Genomic DNA, 27873 nt, shown 5'->3' on the forward strand with positions numbered 1-27873 from the left:
ATGAGCATCGAAGGGGTTAACATCGTGGTTGAAAGCCTCCCGTACAGTTCCAGAATTGGTGATACTGTTAAGGAGGAAGTGGTAAGGCAGTATCAGCGTTCGTGTAAGGCAGTCTACGTTGTGTGTAGGGATATGAGGCGTACTCTTTCTGTTAACACTATGTCGTAAGGGTTGTTATGTGCCACTAGTAATATAAACTTAAACAAACCCGGGAGGTAGAACTGGGGTACACTGCGTCTTATATTGCTCCCTTAGGTGGTAGCCACCTGAATGTTGCAGTATGATATGGTGGCTAGTTAGGCATGCGCAGGTGAGCGGGGGGAATGTCTGAGTCACATATGTGGTAGACTAGCTATGGCCCGCTCACGTTTGCCCGGTGTAACTCGCCGGGCATCTGGCCCCTCTGAGAGTTACCCTGAGTTGCAGCAGGAGTTGTGTGTGCCCTAGGAGAACTGGTAGTTGGAGACCCCTGCGCCATCAGTGTTTCCTGTATAAAGGAATGGAGTATCATGGCCCATGGCATAGAGATTGGATACTTACTGGTTCCCTTAACCTCTTCTGTACGGAGCACTTCCTCTTCTGCTGCGCACCACTTCTTGACTGCTCCCACCCAAGCCGCTAGAGGGGGACCTTCCGGGGCTTTCCAATGCATGGTTATGCATCGCTTAGCCAGTAGGAGGACCAGGGGCGCAAAACGCATTTCCACTTTCATGTTTTTACTGTGTTTGCAGACTCCAAGAGTGCTGGCCTCCCATTTGTATAGGTCTGAGATTCCTGTGACTGTCCTGAGAGTGGTGTGAACTATGTCCCAGTAGTTGCGGAAAATTGGACAATCCCATAGCATGTACTGGAATGAGGCATTGGGCTCTGGACATCTGTGATAGGTGAAGGAGCCATCGGGGAAGTACTGCTGTAGTTTTATGGAAGTAAGGTACGCCCGGTGCAGAATGTGCAGCTCTATGTTTTTAAAGCTATAGTTAAGAGGCACTTTTTGGGGGAATTTTAAGGCACGAGCCCATTCCTTATCATGAAGCGGCCTACGAAGGTCCGTTTCCCATATCTCCCGGAGGGGTGCAAGGGTGGGTTGCTTTAGGGTCCGTGTGGCTTTATATATCCAAGTGACTAAGCGGCGCCCGGGGCCCATCTGCAGTAACACGTGAATTACCGAGTGTGTGGGAGGTTCGGTATCTATTGTATGCCACAATTTGCTACAGTATTCCACAAGCTGCCTATGCAAGAGAAATTGTCCCCTAGGAAGGTCGAATTCTTTCATGAGTGTCTCGAAGGTCTGTAGCTGTTCGTTGAGGTATAGTGTGCCCATGTCCGTCAATGAATGTTCAGTCCATGTGCGGAGTATCCGCTCTGTGTAATGTGCCCGACTCTTGGGAAACCCCAACAGTGGCAGGAGAGGGGAGTACATGGGTGCCGCTTGGTCCATTCTGTGGATGCGCATCAGGCAGGCGTGTGCTGTCATCACCTGGACTGGTTTGGTCTGGGGTGGCGTCGCCCCTGGCAGTAGCAGTCGGTTGATGACTGGGATCTGGATTTGCCTGGCCGTTGTGAACAGTTCCCCCTGTACCCGTCCCGCTGTCCAACGTGAAACCCATTGCAGTTGGGCGGCTAGAAAGTATGCCTCAAAGGAGGGGACAGCTAGTCCCCCCTGATTGCTGGGCACTGCAGCTTGGCAAGGGCAATGTGCCTGCGTCCGGGTTCCCATATGAGGGTCCCGAGGAGGGTGTCAAGCTCTCTAAAAAAAGGAGCGTGGGGGGACCACCGGAAGATTATAGAAGTAATATGATAGCCGTGGAACGAGGATCATTTTAGCGACTGCTATTTTCCCCGTGACAGCCAGTGGGAGATCTTTCCAAAAGTGTATGGAGGATCTGATGCCAGCCATCCCCCTGCGGTAATTGCCCTCGTAGCGTAGATGTCCTGAGGCGTTTGATATAGCCGGACTCCCAGGTATCTGACCGCCTGGGGGCTCCAGGAGATGTTGACTTTAACCAGTCTTATTGGGGATTGGGGTACAGCTTGTACTAGGGTATATATAATCGATTTGGACCAATTTACTTTGAGCCCTGCTACCTCCTCAAAGTCTTGCAATATGCGCAATATAGGGGAGAGATCAGCCGCAATATCGCGGACATAGATGAGCACGTCATTCGCGTACATCCATACCACATGATTGGAGTCAGCAATTGGGATTCTCCAACTCTCGCAGTGCGAAGGTGAAACACATTTAATTATTCAGATGACCATGATGTATTTTTGTATCCAAGAATCGCAGAATAACTGATCAGACATCTGCTCCAACTTTGTAAGTATCAATTGTCAACTTATTTACAATAAAATAACCTGATCCCAAACAACGTAAAAAATTATACAACCTATTAAAAGCAAAGCAGGACTGTGTTGCTGAAAGCGCTTAAATTGAATACTATTCGATCATTAGACCTGGCATCTTGTGACATTATTTCTACTGTCTTTTTGCTTCTGACCTCCTGTTTTTGACTGTGTGCTGCATTTCATTTTTGCTGATTTTAAGACTCTGGGCACTTTACCACTGCTGACCAGTGCTAAAGTGCAAGTGCTCCCTGTGTAAAATGTAAGGTAATTGGGTTCTCCATGATTAGCATATTTGATTTACTACTAGTAAGTCCCTAGTGCAGTGCACGGTGTATGCCCAGGGCCTGTAAATCAAATGATACTGGTCGGCCTGCAGCACTAATTGTGCCACCCACATGAGTAGCCTTGCAAACATGTCTCAGACCTGCCATTGCAGTGTCTGTTTGTGAAGTTTTAAACTATCATTTCAATCTGGCAAGTACACCCACTTGCCAGGTCCAACCCTTCCCTTTTAGTAAATGTAAGACACCCATAAGGTAGGCCCAAGGTAGCTCAATGGGCAGGGTGCAGTGTATTTAAGAGGTAGGACATGTACTGCTGTGATTTACATGTCCTGGTAGTGAAATACTGCTGGTTTCGTTTTTCATTACCGCAAGGCCTATCTCTCCCTTACATAAGCATTGGAGCTGCCTTGTAACATCTTGCAAGTGTATCTTCCAATTGGGAGCTGATAGAAAATTGCAGTTTGGGTCTCTTGACTCACAATTTAAAAATATATCTTTTAATAAAGTTGATTTTTAAACTGTAGGTCTGTAAATGCCACTTTTAGAAAGTTCTGCAATTGAGTTAATGATTTAATGAATTGAGTGACAATCCTCAATTCAATAAGACCAATAAATCCGTCTGTTGACTTCTATTTTAATTCTTTTTATTTTTCAACTTCTTTTATGTGTTTTGTTTTCTTAGGTTTAAATAACATACTTTGAAACAAACAATGTGATAAACAGAGGACTCATAAAGTGCATACAAAACCATCAATTATATACAATACCTACAAAGGATACAATCCTACAAAGATTATTTTGCAACACATTTAGAGGAGACATTGAACATTTCAAAAGACTACACTTAGTACACTTGGAGACATAAACAAACAAGACAAGACACTATTGACAATGAAATGTAAAGGGTTCACCGTTCCTAAAGACAAATGCACCCGCCCTGTTGTTAATAAAGTTTCCGTTAAGAGAGGTGCGGATACTGATGTTTAGTACAAAATGCTTTAGTTGAACTTGTTTTTTACAATAGACCATCCAATGAATCAATTGTTATCATTTGTAGTCATGACAGGATTGGTCTAATGGAAGGACGATGAATTTTCAAAAGGGCAGTGGTCGACGCGTTTCGAATCCCTTATATGACAGGGATTCTCATCAGGACCATGTGGGCTGAATCTGTGAATCAGATTACAGCGGTCTGTGTCCCCAGTTGTGGAGTGCTCATATAAACGGCAAGGACGCGTTTGGAGGAGAACTGAATCCACAATACCGAATCGCCAGACAAAAGTGTATACAAGCTAATAACGTGGCAAAAAAGTCATATTTATATGAGCACTCCACAACTGGGGACACAGACCGCTGTAATCTGATTCACAGATTCAGCCCACATGGTCCTGATGAGAATCCCTGTCATATAAGGGATTCGAAACGCGTCGACCACTGCCCTTTTGAAAATTCATCGTCCTTCCATTAGACCAATCCTGTCATGACTACAAATGATAACAATTGATTCATTGGATGGTCTATTGTAAAAAACAAGTTCAACTAAAGCATTTTGTACTAAACATCAGTATCCGCACCTCTCTTAACGGAAACTTTATTAACAACAGGGCGGGTGCATTTGTCTTTAGGAACGGTGAACCCTTTACATTTCATTGTCAATAGTGTCTTGTCTTGTTTGTTTATGTCTCCAAGTGTACTAAGTGTAGTCTTTTGAAATGTTCAATGTCTCCTCTAAATGTGTTGCAAAATAATCTTTGTAGGATTGTATCCTTTGTAGGTATTGTATATAATTGATGGTTTTGTATGCACTTTATGAGTCCTCTGTTTATCACATTGTTTGTTTCAAAGTATGTTATTTAAACCTAAGAAAACAAAACACATAAAAGAAGTTGAAAAATAAAAAGAATTAAAATAGAAGTCAACAGACGGATTTATTGGTCTTATTGAATTGAGGATTGTCACTCAATTCATTAAATCATTAACTCAATTGCAGTACTGGCATTTCTTTGTTGATTGTTATATAGGCACAGCCTTACTGCTTTGGCCAGAACCCTCGTTGTTGCCACTTTTAGAAAGTTGGCATTTTCTTTCTTTAACCAATCTGTGTCTCTGCCTGGATTAGAATGACAGTTGGGCTGTTTGTGCATTCACACTAGACAATCACTCAAAGGGAGCTGAGGTGTGCCCTGCATATCCCAATGGCCCATCACCAGGCTGATGGTTCTTTCTGAGATAGAGTAGTGGAAGGAGTAGACACTGACACCTGAATAGGGCTGTTCCTGTCCTAATACAAAGAGATCTCCACCCCTGTAGTGTGCCTGAAACCAGGGCAGGGAAAGGCATGGTATTGTGCACTACAAAGACTTTCCTTTGAAGTTTGCCTACTTCAGAGACTAAAATGGGTAGAAGTACTGGGCCTTTGACCCCATATCTTTAGAACACTTCTGGACTAAAGAAATTCTGCCAGGAAGAAGAGCTGGATAAGCTGTCAGACGGGGTTGCCACTTTGCTGTTTGCTTTGCTGTGTTGGCCTGCTGCTTGCTGCCCTGGGAGTGAAAGGACTGGACTTTGCTCTCAGTATCCTGCTTCCAAGGTATTCTAAGGGCTTGAGTTGAGCCCCCTGTTAAGAAATCTCAGGGCCATCAAATACTTCACCTTCCAGTACCTGGGCTCTTCTGCTGACATTCTTGACTTGCCAAGTGGCGCCAACTAAAGTTCCCGGGCCCTTGGAAGTGAATTCTGGTGATTTCAGGTGGAAAATCCATGCATCGACTTTAAGCATCATTCTGAATTTGTGCAGCACTGCCAAAACGTGAGGCATTACCACTGCCTGCACCTGAGTGTGGTTCCTGCTGAACGCAATGACTGCGGCTTACAGCTCAGACCCCAGCCTTTCTTCACAGCTCCTCCTAAGAACTGCCGCAGCATGAGTCTAGAGCACTGCATCACTGAAGTCTGTGACGCAGTGGCCTGACTCTGATGCAGCACCGGCTTAAATGCTGTGGGAATGACGCAGCATGATGACTTTCAATACATCATTGATACATTGTCCCTGAATGACATTTTCTTCATCAACACTGCACTAGTAAGGAGCCAAGGCCCCATGTCCGAAACCGGCTCAAAACATCCTTTGCGACAGTAAGGAACCGACACATCACTTTTAAGCAGCAAGGAACTGACACCTCACCCCCTCCCCCCCCGTTGCAGTAAGGAACCAACACAGTGCCTGCTTTTTTGGCAATTCACCTCCCCTGAGCCTTACTTCATCTCTGAGTTTTGACGCATCTAAGGTACTTTGTTGTGATGAAGCACAATCATTGATTTCTATGAACTAAACTTGCTTTAATCTTTGAAAATTCATACCTTGACTTGTATATGTTGGATTTCTGTCAATTTGTTCTTGTTTTATTCAGATATATATTGGCTACTTTATTTTTCTAAACTGTTGTGGAGTCCTTTTTATAGTGTTTCACTGAGTTACTGTGTGTGTGTGTGAGTGTACAAATACTTTAAACATTGCCTCTGTGATAAGCCCCACTGCTCTGTGCCAAGCTACCAAGGAGGTGATCAGGGTTTACCATAGCTGGGTGACTTGCTTACCCTGACCAGAGTGAGGGTCCCTACTTGGACAGGATGCAACCCTCTCACAACTAGAGACCCCATTTGTAACAGAATCCGCCCTTCTCCCTCACTCTTCCCCTCCTACCCCACTCATTGCAGTAATTTGTTCCAGATAGTGAGTCACATATATTCTCAATTCTGCGCACAGCTAATAAAAGTGCACTCACAACCATTCCATTACCATACACAGAGAGAAAAAATAATTAGAGGGAACTTGGCCCCCCGAACAAGCAGAGCATAGACTATCCCCAAGCAGGCCACCCTCTTGCCACGATCTGGTTATAGCAACTTTATGTACCCGACTACTACAGAGAAGGTAAGCCTTGTGTAGAAAGCACTAACCAGTTGACCTATTTGTATGACTGAAAGCTGGTACAGGCAAGGGCCCAGGAGGGGGGTAAGAGTTATTTGCACCCCATGGGTAGAACAACCAGACCAGAAGACCTAACAGTTCATAGCACCCTGTCTATATTAATCTGAGGAATGGTGACCAGTGTCTAGGAATCAGTGCACCCAGCATGATAGATGAGCACACTTAAAGAAAAGTATCAGAACTTTTTCTTGTCACAAATGGAGAAAAATGTCAAAGGAGTCCTCATCAGAACTTCGGAGCCCAAACATTTGGTATTGCTATACATTCGTAGGCATGAGAGCAAATAGCTGGCTTTAGAGGCAAGGCTCATGATGGTAACATTCATTTCAAAGAAAATTAAGTGGTAGCTGCTCTTGCACTTTGATGTAAAGCATGGCCCACAGAGACCGCCTTGTGTCCTTGGGGGCACTGCTTGTTTGTGAACAGACCGTGCTAGTGGTGAGAACATTCTTGATTTATTCTGCTTTTCAGCTTGGAGGAATCTGGGAGTCTCTGATGACCTTCTAGGATTCTGATGTGGGTGTGAGGCCTGCCTCGAGCCAATGACTGGAGCCCAGGCACTGGTGTGATTCCACAGTCATGCACTAGAGCAGTCTGGAACTATAACTGGTTTTCTGTTAGAACGTGTCACCCCAAGTGATCAAGAGAGCCCTCTGTGACATTATTGAATTCTACCTGGCATATGGAGAGCTGCCTTTTGTCTAAAGTCCAAATGTGTCCACTGTGCTCTGGAGGTGTGTCGGTGATGATAAGAGCTGTATACTGCCCTTTATCATAGCCCTACCCTGAAGGAGTACAATAGCCATTGCTGGGACTGAACAATTTTGCCCTGGATGTGAAAGAAAGCTCAGAGCTAAGGGCTGGAGTCCATGATCAGAGGCTGTGGCTCCACGTGGAGGGATGCCTACCAGAGCTCGAATACTGGCCTTGTCAGATGTACAGGTGTCTTTAAAGGATCTTTGGAAATCACCTCTGGTTATGGAGAGATTTCCTGGATCGGTGGACAGAGCTTGGGACTGGGGGCCTCCCCAGAGTCCCAATCAGACCTTCTGGGTGACTTACTGGGGACCTGTGAGAGAGTGATGCTCCAGAGGAACAAGTAATCCCTTATCAGACTTGTGGAAATATGCAGTTGATAGGAAGCGTGCCCATGGTCAGGGACTGGAGTTAAGGTTTATGGCCCATGCCTTTGGTTGTGCCTGCTGTCCGAGCTTGTAAGGTGCTTTCCTGTGGCATGAGGAACACTGTGTAGAATTGGAGAATATGCTTGGATGAGTGACTGCAGCCCAAGTCCAAGGGATGTGAAAGCATATATGGGTGGTGGGACATTCTCCATCACAATCTATTTAGCAATTCAGGGGATGGCAACTAGACTCTTTGGAATTTTTTGTACCACTGTGTTACAAAGCAAGCTCTATATATAATGTTTTGCCAAAAGGTTTACCAAACATAATCTACCAATCTATTTAAAGGGTAAGGGGGTGTACAAGCGAGGAAAATTCTGCAGCCACTTCATCACCAAGGGTAAATGGGTGTAGAAAGTGAGAATGAAAGAGAGAGGTAAACAATGGATAACACATTGCTCCATCTTAAAGTTCACACAGCCATTAGGCAACTCATCTATTGGCTCATATTGGGCTCAGGCTTCTCATGTATTCGAACTGTTTAGAAATATGATTATTCAAATACTATTTAAAACATTCACATACTGTGAGTAAACTGGTATACTTCTCTGATGCCCTTTGTCTGTTTACCTGATACACCATTGAAGGGGCAATTAATGACTGCAGGAACATTATAGGAACCCTTCCGACACTCTGGTGCACCACCAGCAGCTAAGACAGATACAGAATGCCAACCAAGACCAGAGAACATCAGTTTAGAAAAAATCCTTCAGGCAACAAGTAGTAACAGGAGCGAGGAGCGAGGGAAACCAGGGTATAGATATGGGAAACACAACAAATGTATAGGGAAATAGCAACAATGAATGAACTAATGTCTTAAATCAATGACATTGTGAACCAATGTCTTCTGTTCCGGTGGCTGCATTTAAGTTAATCTGGACGCATCTGCCCATCTACAATTTGCTCAACTATTAGCATTTCACCTGCTCCTGACCTAGAGGCCCTTCCTCCTGATTTACCTCATCTTGTCTCCACAGTCTGCCACCTTCTCCAATCATTTATTTGTTGCTGCAGGCCAAAACCTTGACCTGGTTCACCTACTTATTAAAGGATTGGTCTTTCACTGTAATCTCCCCTCTTTTCACTTCCTCTCATAAAGCGCTAGCACACAGTGTCTCATTAAGGTCCTACACCAATGATACTCAGTTAATCATTTCCTTGTCCTCAGAGTCGGCCAAGGAAAGTGAAAATTTTAAAAACTGTCTTACAGCTGTCACAAACATGATGCATGAAAATTGCTTAAAACTCAGTGTCGACAAGATGGAGATCCTTCTATTGGGTAGATACAACCACCTATGGGGAGACCATTGGTGGCTAGAAGTGCTTGGACTGCCTCGCAAACCTAAGTCTGTGGTTAAAAACCTCAGTGTGTGGATGGGTGATTCACAATGCTTTGATACCCAGGTTAAAACCCTAGCCTGCCACTGCTTTGGCATCCTGAGAAGCATTAAATCCATCATGGGTTTCTTCACTCTACAAGCTTGCCAACTGATTCTTCAATTCCTTGTAATTTCACGCCTAGAATATTGCAACAGTCTCTACCTGGGCGGTAAAAAAGCAGTCTTGAATCGACTAAAGGTCATCCAAAATGCCACTGCATGGCTTCTTTTCTCCCTCCCCAAATTCATTTTGGTCCCCCCATATCTTAATCTCTTAATCAAGCTTCACTGGCTTTCTTTTGAGAAGTGCACAAAGTTTGAAGCACTCTGCATCTGCCATAGATCCTCTATAAAAATGATTGCCAAGTCTTGCTGCATGGATGCAATCATATTCCCCCATGAGAGCCTTATACTCAGCAGACTTGAATCTTGCCTCTGTACCCCACCACAGAAGATCAAGTATTGTTGCGTGTTCTTTTAGTGTCCTAACCCCAACCCCATGGAACTCTTTGCCATCTTCAAAACTTAACAAGCTTTCAGAAGCAACTAAAGTAGTGGTTGCTATTTCCTCCACTGCTGTTGTCATACCTGTGTCCAGAACAAGGAAGCCCACTGCTGGGGTCATCTATGTGCTTTAGAAATCTTTTTAACATACCTTAACATTTAAAGATTTTCTATATCAGACATTTACTATCTGCGAAGCTGGCATACATCCACTTTCTCAACACCCTCTCCTCTTACAACTCTTCTCTCTTGATACTCCATTAAATGCATTTGACCACCTCAGAGTTCCAAAAACATAACATTTTCGGAATTATTCCTCATCTGGAATTTCAGAGGAGGATTGGCATCTGGCATTAATATGAACTTCTATAATGTGCGGAGTTCTGGAATTCCCATGGTGCTGTGGAAGTGCCAAGGTCCCCTCCAGTTGGTCAATTGAGCATTCCTGGGGCTTTGTCCAAATGTAGAGGCAGGACAGCCTTCTGTTGTTTTGTCTGATGTTTGGCCTGATCTTGACACCCCAGAGGCGTACAGGTGTTACCCTCAGTCCTGTGGAATTCCACTCTGGTCATAGGAGGAGACCTCCAAGTTGGTGGCTGTCGTCAAGTTCAGGGTATGCATCCTGGCTGCACTTGAGATATTGGGGGTGTTTATACCTGCATATTTACAGAGATTCTCATTTTGGAAGAGCTGGGAGTCCTCATAGGGCTTTTGAGAAGCTGATCTGAATACTCAGAGTTGCCTTCACTTAGTGTCTGGAACTTAGTGTCAAATGTATCTTCCCCCTTCCTGTCCAACTTCTAGGGTAGTGCCTTGCCTCATCGGTGGGCCACACCAGCCAGTCGCTCCCTTCTGATTGCAGAGCCAAGTGCCTTCTTAAGGTGGCACATTCTGAGGCACATATTGTCACAACATAAGATTTGCAACTCAAGCTCTCAGTCCAAGATGCCCAAACCCAAAGTTAGCCAGATCTTGTCCTTCGTACTGGGAAAACCTGGAGTGCCCCTTCAAGCGCTTGCTGGGTTGATCCCTGAATGAGATCACCAGATTAAATTGGTTAAATCCTTGTAACCTGGGAGAGCCTGTTATCTTACCTGAACCCAGAGCTGGGTAGCTAAAATGGATTAAGCACCATGCACTCTCTGGAACTCCTCGGGAAGTAGTTTTTAAACTATTGAATCATGAACTGGGACCTTTGCAGCCAAGGTGGAATAAAATGTTGGAGTTAGCCAACTCTGCTGGGCATCTGATCATCTGGCCCTTAACATACAACAAACTGGCCCAGTCACCCCGAAACCATTAACAAGATAGCCCAAGCACCTGGAGCCACTGACCCAATGATCAAAACTATTGTAGCCACTGACAAGATGACCCTGGCCCCTGGAAGCACTATCCAGCTGGCCAGATGTCTAGAGTTGCTGACCAGATTAGCTGAAATCCCTGGAGCCACTGAGCAGATAGCCCAGGCTCTTGCAGCCCATGTGGCCTCTACCAGTTGACCTTGGAACATTTTGTCCACGGGGAGTAGGTCAGCACCCTTGGAGCCACCAAATTGATGTCTGTATTTCTCTCTATAGCAGTGGTTCTTAACCTTTTGACTTTTGTGGACGCCCCACTTAATCATTAATGGAATCCAGGGACTTCCACTGAATCATTATTAGAATCCTGGGACCCCCCACTGAGTCATTATTGGAATCCAGAGACCCCTGCCTAAGCAATTTCGATAAGGTGTGCCACAAAACAATGCACAAACATCAGGTAGCAAGGATCCATCAAACAAATACCCAAATGATGAAATATTTATAATTTGCTTCTTTTTTTTATGTACACTTCATTAATCTGTTTGTATTATTTAATTTTCTAAGCAGTAGCGGACCCTCTGAGTAGGTTTTGCAGACCCTCAGGGGTCCTGGGACCACAGGTTAAGAACCACTGCTCTAGAGCATCTATGGTGCCCGGCATCCTGTATCATTCAAGCATCCATTTTCTTCTCTCCCACAGAGTACACCTTTGCCAACTTGGACCTGGATCCGGCTTCCAGGAAGGTCATCTTGTGATCAGGCTGACACTGAAGAATATGCTCCACCCCTGTACTCAGCAGTGCTGTTAGAAAGGGAGGCCAATGCACCGCTGGGTAGAAGAAAACAGAACACTACTAAACCATTCCATCCATCCTGGAAAAAGCAAAGAGAAGCTGGTTCATACAGACCAAGGGGCATATTCTCAAGAACGTGTGATAACCAACACAAAAGTTACTTAACGCAACTTCCATCATCGCAGTCTATCGCGGGAAAATTACACCGGGACCGATACACAGACCTAACTTAAGACAAAATCCTAAACTTACTACTTTTGGTATTCACAGAAGGCATTTAGTAGTGGTAAAGTTAGGATTTTGTCTTAAGTCTGCCTTAAGTCTGTCTTAAGTCTGTTCTAAGTTTGTCTTAAGTCTGTCCTAAGTCTGTCTTAAGTCTGTCTTAAGTCTGTCCTAAGTTTGTCTTAAGTCAAACTTAAGACAAAATCCTAACTTCACTAATACTAAATACCTTCTGTGAATACCAAAAATAGTAAGTTTAGGAATTTGTCTTAAGTTAGACTTAAGACAGACTTAAGACTGACTTAAGACAGACTTAAGATACACTTAGGACACACTTAAGACAGGCTTAAGACAGACTTAATACAACTTAAGACAGACTTAAGACACACTTAAGACTAACTTAAGACAAGCTTAGGACAGACTTAAGACAAAATCCTAACTTTACTACTACTAAATGCCTTCTGTGAATACCAAAAATAGTAAGTTTAGGATTTTGTCTTAAGTTAGTTTTCTGAATCAGGCTCACTGTGTTATCCAAGCATTCTCAACACGGTGGTACCATGCGATAGGCTCCAGATAAAGCGTCAACTGACCGCATTAAAATCCATGTCACGGCGCAAAAACGGTGATGGATCAAGCCCTGATCTTTGGACTGGGTGAGAGTGGTCTGCTTAATTCAGACACTCTGTTCATCACCACCCCCTTTTCTGAATCATTTTGTCCACCATAAGCGTGGAAGGGTATACTCAGATGTGAGTCCCTTGCTCATTGCACCATCAGGATTCAAGCAAGCCGGGCCGACGACGGCTGAAATGCCAGAAACCGGTCCCCGGTAGCTTGTTTCCGTCCCAGTATAAGAATTGGCTTGGTAGTTTGGTTTGCCCTGTTCCCATCATGCACTGGGACAGGAACAGACTAATTTGCATATAGCCAGGTTCTGAGCTGGGATGGTGCAGTGAGCTAAAAAACGGTGATGGATCAAGCCCTGATCTTTGGACTGGGTGAGAGTGGTCTGCTTAATTCAGACACTCTGTTCATCACCACCCCCCTTTCTGAATCAAAAATGTGAAACAGAAACGCAAAAAAAGCAGCGATGAGGCCAATCGCGATACTAAAACCAGCAAAAACCAGCATCACACGTGTCATGCGGACAAAAATAACCATAAAAGTAGAAAAAAAACTGACAAACAAAATCCAAACAACGGCAAAGCACAATGGATGTTGCCGGAGCAAGTACGGCGGAGAACCAGAACCCCACAAGCCACCTGGAGGACCTGCCTGGGACTTCGGGGTCAGGGAAGGCCAAGCAGAAGACTAGGAAGAAGCGCTTCAGTCTGCAGGAAAACAGGATCCTGATAACGGAGGTGGTGGAACACCCTCAACAACTGTTCATCACCTTCACGGTGTCATTGGCAACCAAAAATGGACTATGGCAGTCCATTGTGGACAAGGTGAATGCAGTCGGAGTGCTGAAGAGGACAATGGAAGAGGTCAAGAGGCGCTGGAATGACGTCAAGCGTAAAACCAAGCTGAAACTCGCCAACAACCGGAAGGCAGCAATGCAGACTGGAGGTGGGTGTCCTGCGCCACAGGAGGAGCTGGACGATATGGAGGAAATGGTGTCCACAGTCATCAGTGGGAGACGGTGACTAGAGTCGGGGGACCGGACACCACTCAACATGACTGGACACAACATCAACAGGGGGAGGAACAACCAGGGACCTGGGGACGGGGGGAGATGGGCACAATGGCACACATGCACAATTGAGCTGAGCAAAACTACGGACAATCCATGCCCCAGACCCCAACTCCCACCAAAAGACCAATGTACACAAGTATGCAACATCTAAGCACTGTATAGGCACAGAAGTCAAAGGCACACCGAAGAAAAGGGATAAGGAGCAGCAAAACAGAGCAGCAGGGGCCACACCCCCAAAATGCAGCACACACACATGACATGCAGAGCACAGCAAACTGACAACAATGTGGCACAAACCACAACACGTCCTCAACAGAACACAGGACACAACTGGTCCCGACTGGGTGTAGACACTGGCCAATCACAAGTGGCATTGCAGGGAAATGTGAGATGACTATGTACGAGTACAAAGACACACTTGTCTGTTGTAGAACTGTCCACTGTCTCCCATCAAATAGGCAGCTCCTCACAAACAGCCACAATGTACACAGTCATGCAGTCTGTATGTAAGCATGTACAATGCGACAACACACATGTGAACACATTGTTAAACTGCATCTCCCCTTTACATTTCAGAGGGACAATCAACAACTCCTGCAGAGACGCCCAAACCTCTCTTCTCTGATGAAAAAGGGGACCACCACAGCTTTGATTCCGACACCCTCCAAGAGTTCATTGACAGCCTCAGCAGCCCACCTCCAGGAGCAGGGCAGCCCAGCTGCAACGAGGACACCCTACCCCCTGCACAGATCACACAGCAAGCAGCACCCACCAACACAGCTGCCTGCCAGGACCCCCACGAAGAACACATGGCCTTCCAACACTGTGTATTAGGATGCCAGGAGCAGCTGGCTGAACAGGTGCAGGTGGGCGTCAACCGCATGGCAGACAAACTAGATGCCATACATGGGTGTCTAAGTCCAATCGGGGACTACTCACAGTCCCTAATGGACACCCACCGTCCGCTCCATGCTCTCCAACTAACCATAATTTATACAAAGACAAGGGAACCCGTAAAAATGACTGAAGACCACTGGTATCAATTACAGTTTAAACAGACAATGGTCCTAAGCAAACAGTAATATCTGAAAAAAGAAATGGAGCATAGACAAAAAAGGGTAGCTATATCATTCGAATGCCCAGCGGGACATGGAGTTTAATTCAAAAAATGTAGCAACAATAGTTCACACAATAGAATAGAAAAAATACAGTGGGGCACAGTCCTGTACCCTGCAAGGAGGGAGTGTGGGGAAAAGGAGTAAGAATTTACACAATTTGAGACAAACAACAGATACAGGCAAAGACTGGGAGCAATGGCAACTTGCAATCAAGGAATAAAGAATACAGCAAGTTTGATCCAAAGATAGAAGCCATAACAATTAATCACAATGGCTTTTTGTGGCACTATCTAGAAAAGTCGACGTTTCGATCCCATGCTCAACAATTAAGGGGATCATCATCAGGACCAGTGTATTACATTTGCCTGGTTTTAGTATTTTGCGCCTGTAAGGGTAAAAGACAGCGAAACAAAAGGAAAATACCCTATAAAAATAAATTCAAGACATTTCAAAAAGGTTCAGTCAGTCAGCAGGTCAATGTTAACAGCATACAATAATCGGATTCGAGCAGGCACGTGATGAGATTACGTATGGGTGACTGCGTAAGGGTGACTGTCCAGCGGAATTATGGAGCAAAACAACATAAAGGTGACTGTCCAGTGGATTTATGGAGCAAAACAACATATGAAGGTGTGCCCTAGCTTGGGGCCCTGTGAAAATGCATGCCGGTGCGCGTGGTCAAGGTTGTGGAGACAATATAGTGCTGGAATTGCCAACCGTGCCAGGTGAGTGTAACTATGTGCACGGAGGATGTCTGTTCAGATCATTCGAGTGGTGGCGCGGGCAGTGGAACGTGGCGTCCAAAACTCGACTCCCTATTCAAACAACGTAAGGTGATGAGAGAGGCCGCGTGTCAAGGTGTAAATGGCTGTGAACAGACCACCGGGATAAAAGCCAAGGGAAACAAACAGAGGCTCATGGAGACCATGGAGCGGGCCAATGAAGAAAGAGTGGCTGCCATGGCTGCACACCATGGCTGCACACCAGTGGTAGCTGGGTTCCTCAATTTTCTCAAAACCATCCTCATGGCATTGCTGCCACAAGGCCTGGTGCTGATGCATGCTGGTACTACCGCTACATCCACATCTCTGCACCCTAAAGTGTCAGTGCCACCCAGTGCGGCAGACATCCCACCTCCGGCCCCTAAGGTGTCACTGCCACAGAGTGTTGGAGAAAGGCCAGCACCACCCACATGTGAGGCACATGGAACAGCAGAGGACAAAGCTGTGGATGAATATGCCATTGTGGTAAGAAGGCTCCAGTAGCATTCTTTTCCACCATATGGTCGGTTTCAGCTTGGTTCTGACCTCTGCATCATCACCTACCACTGTCCCCCGATACACTCTGCAACACTCACCTTGGACCTCGCAACGGACTGCCATATTCTGTTTGATCGCCAATGACACACAAACAGACTGTGGCCTGAACTCTTCCTCTTCCTTTGGACTTGTCATTCCTTGAAGGACTCTCGCTGGCCCTCCATGGGCCAACATTGTAAAGTGGGGTTTGCATGGCCTTGTACTGCTCCAGATGCAACACTTCATTGAATGTGCATTAAACATTCTGAATCTCACAGATGTGTTGTGTCTATGGTCTTTCATGCATGGTAGTATTTATGTATGTAGGGTCATTAAATTCCCCCTACATCCATGGGGCTCATGTCGTTGGACTTGGGTCACAGGGTGACATATTGCCGAATGTTGTCTGGGTGGCACCGAAGCAACAACAGCGACACGCGCATCCGTTACTTCCTTGCCCAGCCCTACACGGAACACCGCCCAGAGCCCTGGGGTCATTGTTCAGAACCCTTACGCTAGACTGGCATACACCAGGTCAGTCCACTATGCTTACGCTCCATGGGGGGACAACAACTCTACATGTGCCAGGACTTCCCTCTGATGATCTTGTTGTGTATCGATTTAGATTCCGTATGCATTTCCCGATTCATGCCCTTTATAGGTACAATTCACATTGCCTTTCTATAGGCATAGAAATCCAGTCCTTATTTAGGCATAGCCCATGCTACCCAAATACAGGCATGGCTACTTCCATCCGTTCATCTTCATCCCAATGAGTTCTTGGAAAACCAGTCTCTTATGCCGTTAGGGACTACCCCTTGCTAGGATATTGATTTCTCCAAGAACTCATTTATTATGCATGAACATCTATTAGGGGTTCATTCATGACGTTCATATGCCGACTTTTACGTCAATACTGCCATACCTTCACTTGCTATGGCAAAGCACGGTGTGGTTCGGTGCAGTTCGATTACCTACTTGCACGACATAGCTCGCTACAGCAAGTGCCAAAGGAAGCCAACTACCCAGCTAACGCACTGACTAGAAGCTGTCATCCTCCTGCCGAGAATCCAGCTCCAGTGTTTCTGACTCCCCTTGCGGGGTGTTGGGAAATCGAGTCCCGGGAAAGAGATACCAATCTCTCTAATTCTAAGGTATGGAGCTGATTAGAACATAGAGAAACTTTGGGCAATTATTGGCAGAACTAAACTATAACTAAAGACAACACCTAATTCTTCCCTTGTACTAGACCAAGGTTAGGTACACTGGGGTAGGTGTATTTTAGAAGCACCAGTTGAGTATTTTAGCCTGTGTTATTTACATATGTACTTTTATATATATCATAGCAACAGACAATGCTATTACAGTATTATTTTATATTACTGTTTACGCTGTACGCATTATACTTTGCATTCTGTCTAACGATTGTAGCAGTTCACCTCTCTTGCATAAGAAAGAAGACTGTTCAAAAAATCCTCTTATTGAAACGCCGGTCTCTCTATTTCTGTGCAACTCTGTAGAAACGAAGCATGTACGATTGACTGAGTGAAATACTTATCTATTGTTTCCAGGACTCTGAAGATACTGTTTCGGTTCTAGGGGAAACAAAGTTGTCATGTTTATGCGGTTGTCAGAGACTAATCCCACCTTGTTTATTCAAGAAAGTTTCTAGTGACCTTTGAGTTAGCTGGCCCACACAATTAAGTTTAATGTACTCGATAGAGACATACCGACCTCAGTCCTATGTCAAATCTATAGTGCATATTATTCCAATGCGCAGAGCCTATTGGGAATATAGGAACTACACTACAATCTGCTGCTCACAGGTCTAGTTGTCAGCATGCCCCGGTCACTCCCTCACGGCTAGTATACACCCACACCACACCCATCCAGCACACGCATCACAGTACATGTGACTCCACCAATAAAAAGGGCCGGGCGCACATGCACAATGCCATTCCCAATCTCTCTCGGGGTGTATCTGTGTGGTGTGCATGTAGGCATGGGGGCCCAGGGGCCTGCGACATTACATGCTGCAGGAGGTGACATGATGGCAGCTGCACCACGATACCCAATCATAGAGAGTCCATGACTAGCGGGGCACAGACTTTGTGGCACCAGAAGCACTGAGGCCGGCACAGGCACACCGCCATGGGACGGTGACTTCCGGTGCACTGAGGTAGGGACACCTTAAGTGCTAAGCGGGTGTGTAGACTGAAATGATGCCCCGTCCCTGTTGTCCAGAAGGCTCAGGTTTTGTGTGCCCTGCTGAACCGCAGTGGAGGCCTGAGCCAGCAGGTAGGGCAGGCCTACCACCATGTTTGGTGTCACCTCCTGGAACACAGAGTTAGTGGCACCTAGGAGACTGAGCAGGTGTGCAGCCTGAGATGATGCCGTGTGCAATGGTATGTCCTTTTCCATGGTGAAATCAAGACCAAGCACCAAACGTGAGATCTGGGGGCCCGCGAAGTGAAGCTGCATGATGTGGAGGGTGACATGTGTGCGGGCTCGGGGCTTGCACCGGCACATGGTGGGCCCTCATTTCTACATGCCGGTGATGGAAGGTGAGCAGTGTGGCCTGGGTGGGCAGGGGCCGGCATGCTCCACTGGGTGGCGGGAGGGGCTGTGGCGCAGTTGCCTGGATGCCCAGGGGCGGACAGGCGATGATGTTGCATGCTATTGTATGTACTGTGCCATTCATGTATCTCAACTCTGTTTCAGATGATGGATCTGTTTCAGATGTGGGACCTGGTGAACTGCACTACACACCGGCACGTGGTGGGAGACACACCAGTGGCAGTAGGTGAGCAGTGTGGCCTGGGTGTGCAGTGTTGGCACTCTCTCTCCCTGTCTGTCTCTTCTTTTTTCTGTGTTTCTCTCCCCCTCTCTGTCCGTCTATCTCTCTCTCCCCCTCTCTGTCTGTCTGTCTCTCTCTCCCCGTCTCTGTCTGTCTATCTCTCTCTCTCCCCGTCTCTGTCCGTCTATCTCTCTCTCCATCCCCTTCTCTGTCCGTCTATCTCTCTCTCTCTCCATCGATCTCTCTCTCTCTGCTTCGCTCTCTCTCTGTCCCTTGATGTGTGCAGGAAACACCTTCTCATCATGATTTTTGTTTTGCAGGCTGTGACCTACAGAGTGTCCGAGGGGTGCCGCCATGTGTCTTCATTTCTGTTCTGTGTTTGTTTTAATACATTTTTTATTTGTTGCTTCGAAGGTGAATGTGTGATGCTCATTTTTGTGTTGACACATGCATGTAACCAGAAGTGATTGTGAGACATCAGGCTGAACATTTGGTACATGATTCTGTGTAATTGATGTGGCATGTCTTCATCCAGGGAGGGGGGATCCTGGGGGAGGTGGCGGTGGGTGTAGTGGTCCTGTTGGGGCTCCGAGCTGCATAATGAGTAGCTCCATGGCATCTGCTCTGGCCTGGGCTCCCTTTTATGGTGCAGGCTGTGGTCTTATCGCCGATGTGTCTGGTCGTTGAGAATTTTGCGGAGTGGTGTTGTCACAGATTTTTGCTCAGGAACGCCTACTCTGCATCTCATTAGCGATAGTTATGGGGCTCATCTGTGGCGATGTTTTTTGAGGCTGCTAATGCAGCTAAACTGGTGTTATGGGCTGTTAGCACCAGCTTGTGAATGGGGCGATACATTTATCGCACCTTAGGCTGCAATAGAGTGCCGTTAACTGGGTGATAGCGCCTTGAGAATATGCCCCAAAGTTTTGTATCAGAGGCTGACATCCAATGGATAGCAACAATGTAACTGGTAGCTGTAATCATCAGTATTATAATTTTAATAAAGAAAATAACTCTAAATTCACTTCTCACACCTTGATGAAATGTATATTGTCAATATTTGTCTAAGCTTGTAGAAACTGACATTTTACTATGCATTTTAAAATTATCATAATTTGCTCTGTAAATTATAAACACATTTATTCTGCAAACTAATAGTTCTGACACATAGCACATTTCAACCGTATCCATTACCATTGTCATAGATATCGTTTTCCTAAATGAACATAACAGGTGGGGCGCAGCGGCCAGGGCGACTGTCGCTGGAATCTGGGGATCACGGTTCGATCCCCGGTGCCTGCGGGGCAGATTAGCCCTGCACCATGTGACTCTGGCCAATAGCTTGCTTAATCTTCCCAACGGCCCACATCGCCTGTAGATCCTTACGGGTGATTGTTTGCGGTTTACAAATGTGGATTATTATTATTATACCAAATCAGTTATGGCTCCATTGTTACACTGTGGCCAATACCTTGACTTCCACCAGTAAAGCCATGGAATTTAGTTGTACTGCAATTAGGAGAGCATTTTTTTAGATAGATTACAGTAGTAATACAATTTACTTCCACTTCCCAGTTCAAGAGATTTATTAGAGTTAACCTTTCTGACTGATATTTCGAACACAATTCTAACATCCTTAGTGAATTACATCAGGTATTTCCCATGGTTATTTCTTATATTTAGTTATTTTGTATACCAACTAATTGCATCTTTTTGATCCGTTGATTACAATTGTTATGTATTTATATTCAGATATCATTGCCTTTGGGGATGGCATCTGATAAAGGAAATAGAGTTTCTCAACCATCTTTAAAAAAACTGGTGGGCCGCAAAAGGTCTTCTTCCTTTCTTTACAGAGGATACATATAACATTGGCAAAATTGGCTTTTAACACAAGTGTTGCAATATGATTTAGTTTTTTTACATGGGAATATTTAAGTAGAAATCAGATCTTTGGTTCGCTCAAGGTAAATGACAAAATCATATTGCAAAAAGAGGCTTTTCCTTCTATTGAAAAAAAGGTGCACTAGTAACAATGATAAGACTTGCCATAAATAGTTAAGAAATAGTTTTCCAGAATTAAGCATGTTTTTGATAGTATGCTTAGTTGTGTCAATATTTTTTGTCAACTACTAACAGCAAAGAATAGATTATGTAAAGATATGGAACCCCTTTCAAGTACGAATGTTTTAAACTTGTTAATTTGAATAGTCTTACAAAGTTTAGAATTGCTCAGCTGCAATGTGTTACCCTTGCATATAACAACAATCAGAGACTTTCACATGAATGCCTCATGTCATTTCTTCTCATTGTTTTATCTAGTTCTGTCAGTTTTTTTCTTCTGCCTCAATCATTTATGCCCACATGCATCAAGCATTTTTGGAGTCGCAAACGGTGCGATTCCTTAAAATCGTCCGTTTGCGATTCCAAAAATGCTTTTTGAGATGCATCATTTGTTTTGGTTGAAAATCGCTAATTTTGCGAATTTCTAAAATGCGATTACATTTAAGGAATCGCAATTTTGCGATTCCTTAAATGCAATGCATCATTCTTAAAAAAATTGCGAATTTTAAGATTGCAAGTGCAAATTACCACGAGGTTGAACCTCGTGGTAATTTGCGAAAAATGTTTAAAATGCTCAAATTAGCATTTTAAACACTGTCATGTTACAGACACACATGTCCTTAGGACATGTGTGTGTGAAACATCCATTTTAAAATACATTTCAGGGGTGCAGGGGGGGGTCCTTTGGACCCCCCCTGCACCCATGGAATGCATCAACATTTTGCGAATTCCAATTTGCGAATTCGCAACTACCATTGATTCCTATGGGCCTTTTGGCCCATAGGAATCAATGGGAATTGCGAAATCGCAAATTGGAATTCGCATAATATTTCCGATTCGGTAAAAATTGCGATTTTTACCGAATCGCAAATATTATGCACTTTCAATGATGCATCCTGTTTTGTGATTCCTTATTTGCGATTCGGTAAAAATCGCAAATTTGGAATCGCAAAACGGGAGTTTGATGCATGTGGGCATTAATGTTTAACTGAGAGTTTCGGTATAAAATGCTTCCGAATGATTTCCATTTTGTTAGCCAGTTTGAAAACGAGATTGTACTGTTTCTCATCCAATTCCATTAGCAGATAGTTTACCTTAGTGTGCGCCACATGTGAATCAGCGATCAACATATGTAAACACATGGGAACACATATTTTTACATTTTTGAAGTTCCATAAATCAAACAATGGTACTGGATGTCTTTCAAAAAGGTCAACATTTTTGTAAACTCCTATTTAGATTTGACTAAATGTTATTCAAATGATATTGTAAAAATACCATTTACATTTTTTCCAACGTTTTGGGGTGTTGATACAGATTTTGAAGCAGAGCAGCCATGACAAATATTTAATTGAATTAGTAATTAAATGGGATAGAAAGATTGATATACGTTTATTTCATAAAACGTGGCTCGTAAAATATAGGTTAGACTTTTTTTGAGGTGCTACTTCCCCCACATCCCCCATCTGTTGTCGATGCAAATTGATATAGGAATTGGTGGCACATAATTTGGATTGTGGGATGGAATTTGTCAATTTATTAGTCAGAGTTGAAATTAAATAATTAATTTGGGTCCACGTATAATAGTATTAGGCTCAACTATGGATCTGAACAAATTAGAACTTTTAAAGAAAATATTTATATACATTTTCATGCCTGTTGCACATTTATTGATTGTGCAGTACTGGATATAATCGCAAGCGCCAACTGTCAATGAACAGAATGACAAAATGAACAGAGTAATGGGAAAGCAATTTATGTATATTGGAAGAACAAATAGCAATAAGAAAACTATGAATTAACTTTTTATTGATATGATGTTGTCCATTGAATTTTGAAATCTACCTGCTTGTTACATACAGACAAATGTAGACAAATTCGATAGCCTACAGTTTAAGCTATCAAATATGTCTACACAATTAAAAAAAAGAAAACTTTGCACAGTTCATTCCAATTGATGTTACCTTTTATTTCAAGAATTAAAACTTGCTTTAACACTTGGGAATAGAACACATTTTCTGGAATGTAGAAAAATTGGAAAATCTGCCGTTGCACCTATTGTATTTATATAATTTATTATTTGAAGATAATCATTGGGAGTGATCTGGCATGAAGAGTCTTCTACCTCATCCATAATTAATCTTGACGTGTGTTTCTTGAGAATTATTGGACATTCTTCATGCTTTCCTAAAAATTGTGAATATCATTTCTTCTGGTTACTCCTAAAAGGTTGCTCTCTTTGTTAATGTATTTCTCCAGTTTGATGCATGTTGTCATTCAGCATCAACAGCATTCAAGCATTCACTTTCTAATGTGTGCAAATCCTCAGCTTGGTTCAGTTTGCTTCATGGGTAAATACCACTGGTAATCTCTGCAATATAGATTTTAACTTTTTGCGGTATATCCAAATGAGCTTTGTAGTGCTTGATTTTTCAGACTAATTTTGTTTTTCTTTGATATGATCTTTTAAGTCATAGAAGTTCATGATTGTAGGTGATTGTTTCCTTTGCGTGTATACTTTCAAATTTTTCCTTCATGTCTATCGAAACATTTGATTCTTCATCAGATTCAGTGGTCTATTGTACAGAGAAATGTGCCATATCAGCTTTAAGTTCTTATTTCATTTCCTTGTCCGTGCCTCTAGTCTGCAGTGTTCCTCCTGGTTTGGATATTAGGCTCTGCGAGCCACTGTAAACTTGGGCTCAGATGGCTGCGTATGTGTATGTTCCGCAGCAAAACCGGCTGAGATATTATGATGTGATAAATGTAAAATCCGACAGCGGCATACTGATTTCACAATGAACCATTCGCCACATCTGGAAAACCTGAAAATCGGACCACAGTGGAAGGAAATGCTATGGAAAGCACCAAAGAGGCCGATCCTCATGCAGAATGACCGCAAGTGAAGTTATGATGAGATGGTGGAGCAGGCAGAAAGATCATTGCGTTACAACCACTGTGGTCGTGCGAAAGGATGAATGGCGGTTGAATGCAACTACACAACAAGGCCTTCAAGTGTGCCTGTTCTTTCCGCTGCCCTCAAACACATCTGACACACCCCAATGATACACCCCCAAGGAATTGAAAACCAATGAAATCCCAGGTCAACATGGAAAACACACCTGACAGGCATACCTCATTTTGACACACCCACATAGCTGAGCATAAAACCAACCCCTTCCCTGACCATCATCCTTTGCACAACTCCAGTAGTGAAGGGCCATAAACCACAGCTGAAATGAGAGGCAAAACATCATGCATCACACCATCACAACCATCCACACCACCACTTCAAACACATACCTCACACATCTCCACCACCACCTTCCTACCTGCACTTGTCACTTATTTGCACATCGCACACCATGACACAGAAAAAACGCCCACTTTCACAGACAATGAGTTGTCAGTGATGGTAGCTGAGATAATTAGAGTGGAACCACATTTGTTTGGAAGCATGGTCCAAACAGACCCCACTAGTCAGAAAAAATCAAATGTGGGAATTGATAGTCAACAAAGTCAATGCATTAGGGACCACCCTGCGCACACAGCGTGACATCAAGAAGAGTTGGCATGACCCAAAGACCAGGGTGAAATACTGTGCCAACAGGAAACATGAGGTGGCTCAGAGGACTGGTGGTGGCCCTCCCATTACACCACTAACATTCACTGAATGGGAGGAGAATGTGCTTGCCATCCTGCATCCAGAGAGTCTCACAGGGATAGCTGGGGGAGTGGAGGCTGGTAAGTAACAACAAATGTATCCCATCACAATGCCATGTACAGTCTTTTACAACTATAAAGCTCCACTTGCTGGACCTAAATGCACGTATGTACAACCCACTCTTACCAAAACATGTCTCACATATCTACCATTTCTTTCCTTTGATTCACCTCAAAGGTAGCTTGCAATATTTCCATGAGGGTATGTGTAGAGGTAGCCAGCACTACAACTCCCACCAGGCACCCTTGTCTAACAGCTGAGCAGGATGGAACACGCCCCCCAGCCAAGAGCCATGTGTAACCTATTACCTTCCTCTGCTCCAATTCACAGGGAGGGAGCCTTCCCAATAGGGAGGGGAGTGTGGACAGGCAGCCAGGACTGCAACTCTCGCCAGGCACCCTTGTCTCACAGCTGAGCAGGATGGAACACTCGTTTCACCCTGAACCATATGGCAGCCATTTCATTTCTCTGTTTTACCTTACAGGTAGGTAGCCTTCTCATGCTCACTTGCATCACCCCTGGGCAGGATGGAACGCTCCCCCACCCTGAACCATGTGACAGCCATTACATCGCTCTGCTTCACCTTACAGGTAGGTAGCCTCATGCTCACTTGCATCACCCCTGAACTGGATGGAACGCTCCCCACTCCCTGAACCATGTGGAACCCATTCCATTGCTCTGCTTTACCTTACAGGTAGGTACCTTCTCATGCCCACTTGCATCATCCCTGAGCAGGATGGAACACTCCCCCCACCCAGAACCATGTGGTAGCCATCTCCCTCCACAGTTCCAACTAACAGGTAGGTATTCAGCGCATACACCCTGTCATCCTTCTCAAAATGCATGGAGCCATATGACCACCACATCAGTCACTTGTTAGCCAACTCTGTACAGATCCAAATGTCACATCCAGTGCATACACAGCTAAGCACATGTAAATGTCACAGAAATTAGACTTTGAATCACAATGTCTCATGCTAAATAAATTCAGGGCCCCATCATGCAAAGCACACAATACAATGTATAAGTCAATCAATCAATCAATCAATCATCGCATTTATATAGCACACTACTTACCCAGAGGGTCTCAAGGCGCTGGGGGGGGGGGGGGAGGGGGATCTGCTACTGCTCGAACAACCAGGTCTTGAGTTGCTTCCTGAAGGCGAGGTGGTCCTGGGTCAGGCGGAGGTGGGTGGGGAGGTAGTTCCATGTCTTGGCGACGAGGTAGGAGAAGGACCGTCCCATTGTTTGAAAGCATGAAGGCTCATATGAATACAACACATGCATGGACAATCTGTCAAACAACAAAACCTCATGATTTAAAATACAAAATTAGGAAGTTTTGGCATAGCTCAAACAGATTCTCAGAAAAGTCTACAATAGCCAAGCATAAACCAAAGTGGATGTGCAGCAAGTTGGTAGATGATGACATGTCCTTGTAAACACACTATTTGTACATGTAAAATGGTTGTCATTTACATACCACACTAATAACAAGTAATGTATGTACCGCTAACTCATGTCATGATGCTGATCTTTTACCAATACAAAGTGATTGCAATTTAAAAAATTTGGCATACCTACTAAAATATCCAAAACTGAGTCACCGAGGTTGTGGAGTATACTTAACTGACAATCTAACCTCTGTTCAACAGGAGATTCTCAGGCAACAGCTGGTGAAAACACCACCAACCAACAAAGCCAGTCTCCCCCCACTCGGAACGTACAATCTCTGATGCTGATTCTCTACGTTTCTCGAATGAGGACCAACAACCTGGCCCCTCAGGACTGCCAGGGCGCACTCCGTCTCAGAGCCTCATTGTCCCCAGCACCACTATCAGCACAGCAGCGACAACAACTATGTTGACTCCTGCTACAACGCCCTGTGCTGCAGCCACCTCCACCGTCACCACCGTTGCCTGCAACACGGTCCCTGGCTCAGCGGTTACCATCACCACCACCTAAGCCGAGGATGCTGGGGACAGTGTGCAGGTGCGTAGACAGTCAACGCCAGAGGTCCATGTCAGCAGGGCAGGTGGGAGGGCAACTGGGAGATATTCATGTGAGGACACTGAGACAGAAGCCCTGGCCATCGTTGCAAGAGTCCTTGGTGCATACCAACAGAACCAGGGACAGATGGGCAATGTTGCAGAAGAACTGCGTGAGCTTTGCCTGCTGCAGAGGTCCATGGACACATGAATAGGACAACTTGTGCATCTCATGGGCCAGCTTGTGGGTGTTCTGAGGGACATACATGCTGCTCAAATGACGGCTCACCCCCCTCCAGGGGCCAGCATGCTGATGTTCCCTCCACCTCAGCTGCACCTACAGAGAGGGGTGAGCTGCAAGACAATGACTCCTCAGACACCTCTGAGCCTGCAGCAGAGGCAACCCAGCCAAACACAAGGGGGATGTCCAAGGAACACCACAGGAGGATCATGTGGCAAAGCACAGTCCAAAACCAAGCCGCTGAGCCAGCCAAGATTGCACCAGTGTTGCACTGAACATTGACTTTGTGTCCAATCCCCCATTGCCATGTTGGTGGCAGGAGTTTGTTGGACTGTGTAATTCTATTATTGTCGTGACTACTCTATTTGTCCCTGTTACCATCACTGACAACTCATACACTCACTATGCACAACTAACTTTTCATTCACTTTAAATTTAACAGAATCTAATAGAACATAAGCATGATTTACACACCTGTGCCTTTGAGTCAGTTCCATGTTTATCACAGTATGTACAATGTCAACTCTGATTCCAATGTACCACAAGCTTTTATTGTGATGATACATTGATGGGGTGGAGGTACCTAGAAAGACACAAGAGGATGACATTGAGTTGATGGCATTACAGCAACACCACACCACTAGTCAACACTGTACAAGATTCATCCCACATAATACTGACCAACACCATCAACATAGACATGAGATAAGTGGAAAGAAAAACACGGTGCCACACACATTAGCCCTTATCAGTATGCCAACAACAGCCAGCATACAAACACATCATCTATGCTTCGGCACTAACAGCAAAGCAAACAGACAATGTCATAGTTGCTCAATGGTAACTTACACTCAAGGGAAGTAGTTGGCGATGACCTTTTGACGCAGGTCAAGACCTTCCTCTTCTCCACTATCATCGTCACTGGGCATGTGTGGATTT

At 44.7% G+C, this 27873-nt stretch overlaps 1 pseudogene; it reads left to right on the forward strand.

Moving 5' to 3' along the window:
- Nucleotides 1–26904, forward strand: LOC147728365 (uncharacterized; annotated as a pseudogene).
- The last annotated feature ends 969 nt before the right edge of the window (nucleotides 26905–27873 follow it).

The sequence above is a fragment of the Lissotriton vulgaris genome, chromosome 3_1 (assembly GCF_964263255.1).
Source record: "Lissotriton vulgaris chromosome 3_1, aLisVul1.2, whole genome shotgun sequence".
NCBI classification, from domain to species: Eukaryota; Metazoa; Chordata; class Amphibia; order Caudata; family Salamandridae; genus Lissotriton; species Lissotriton vulgaris.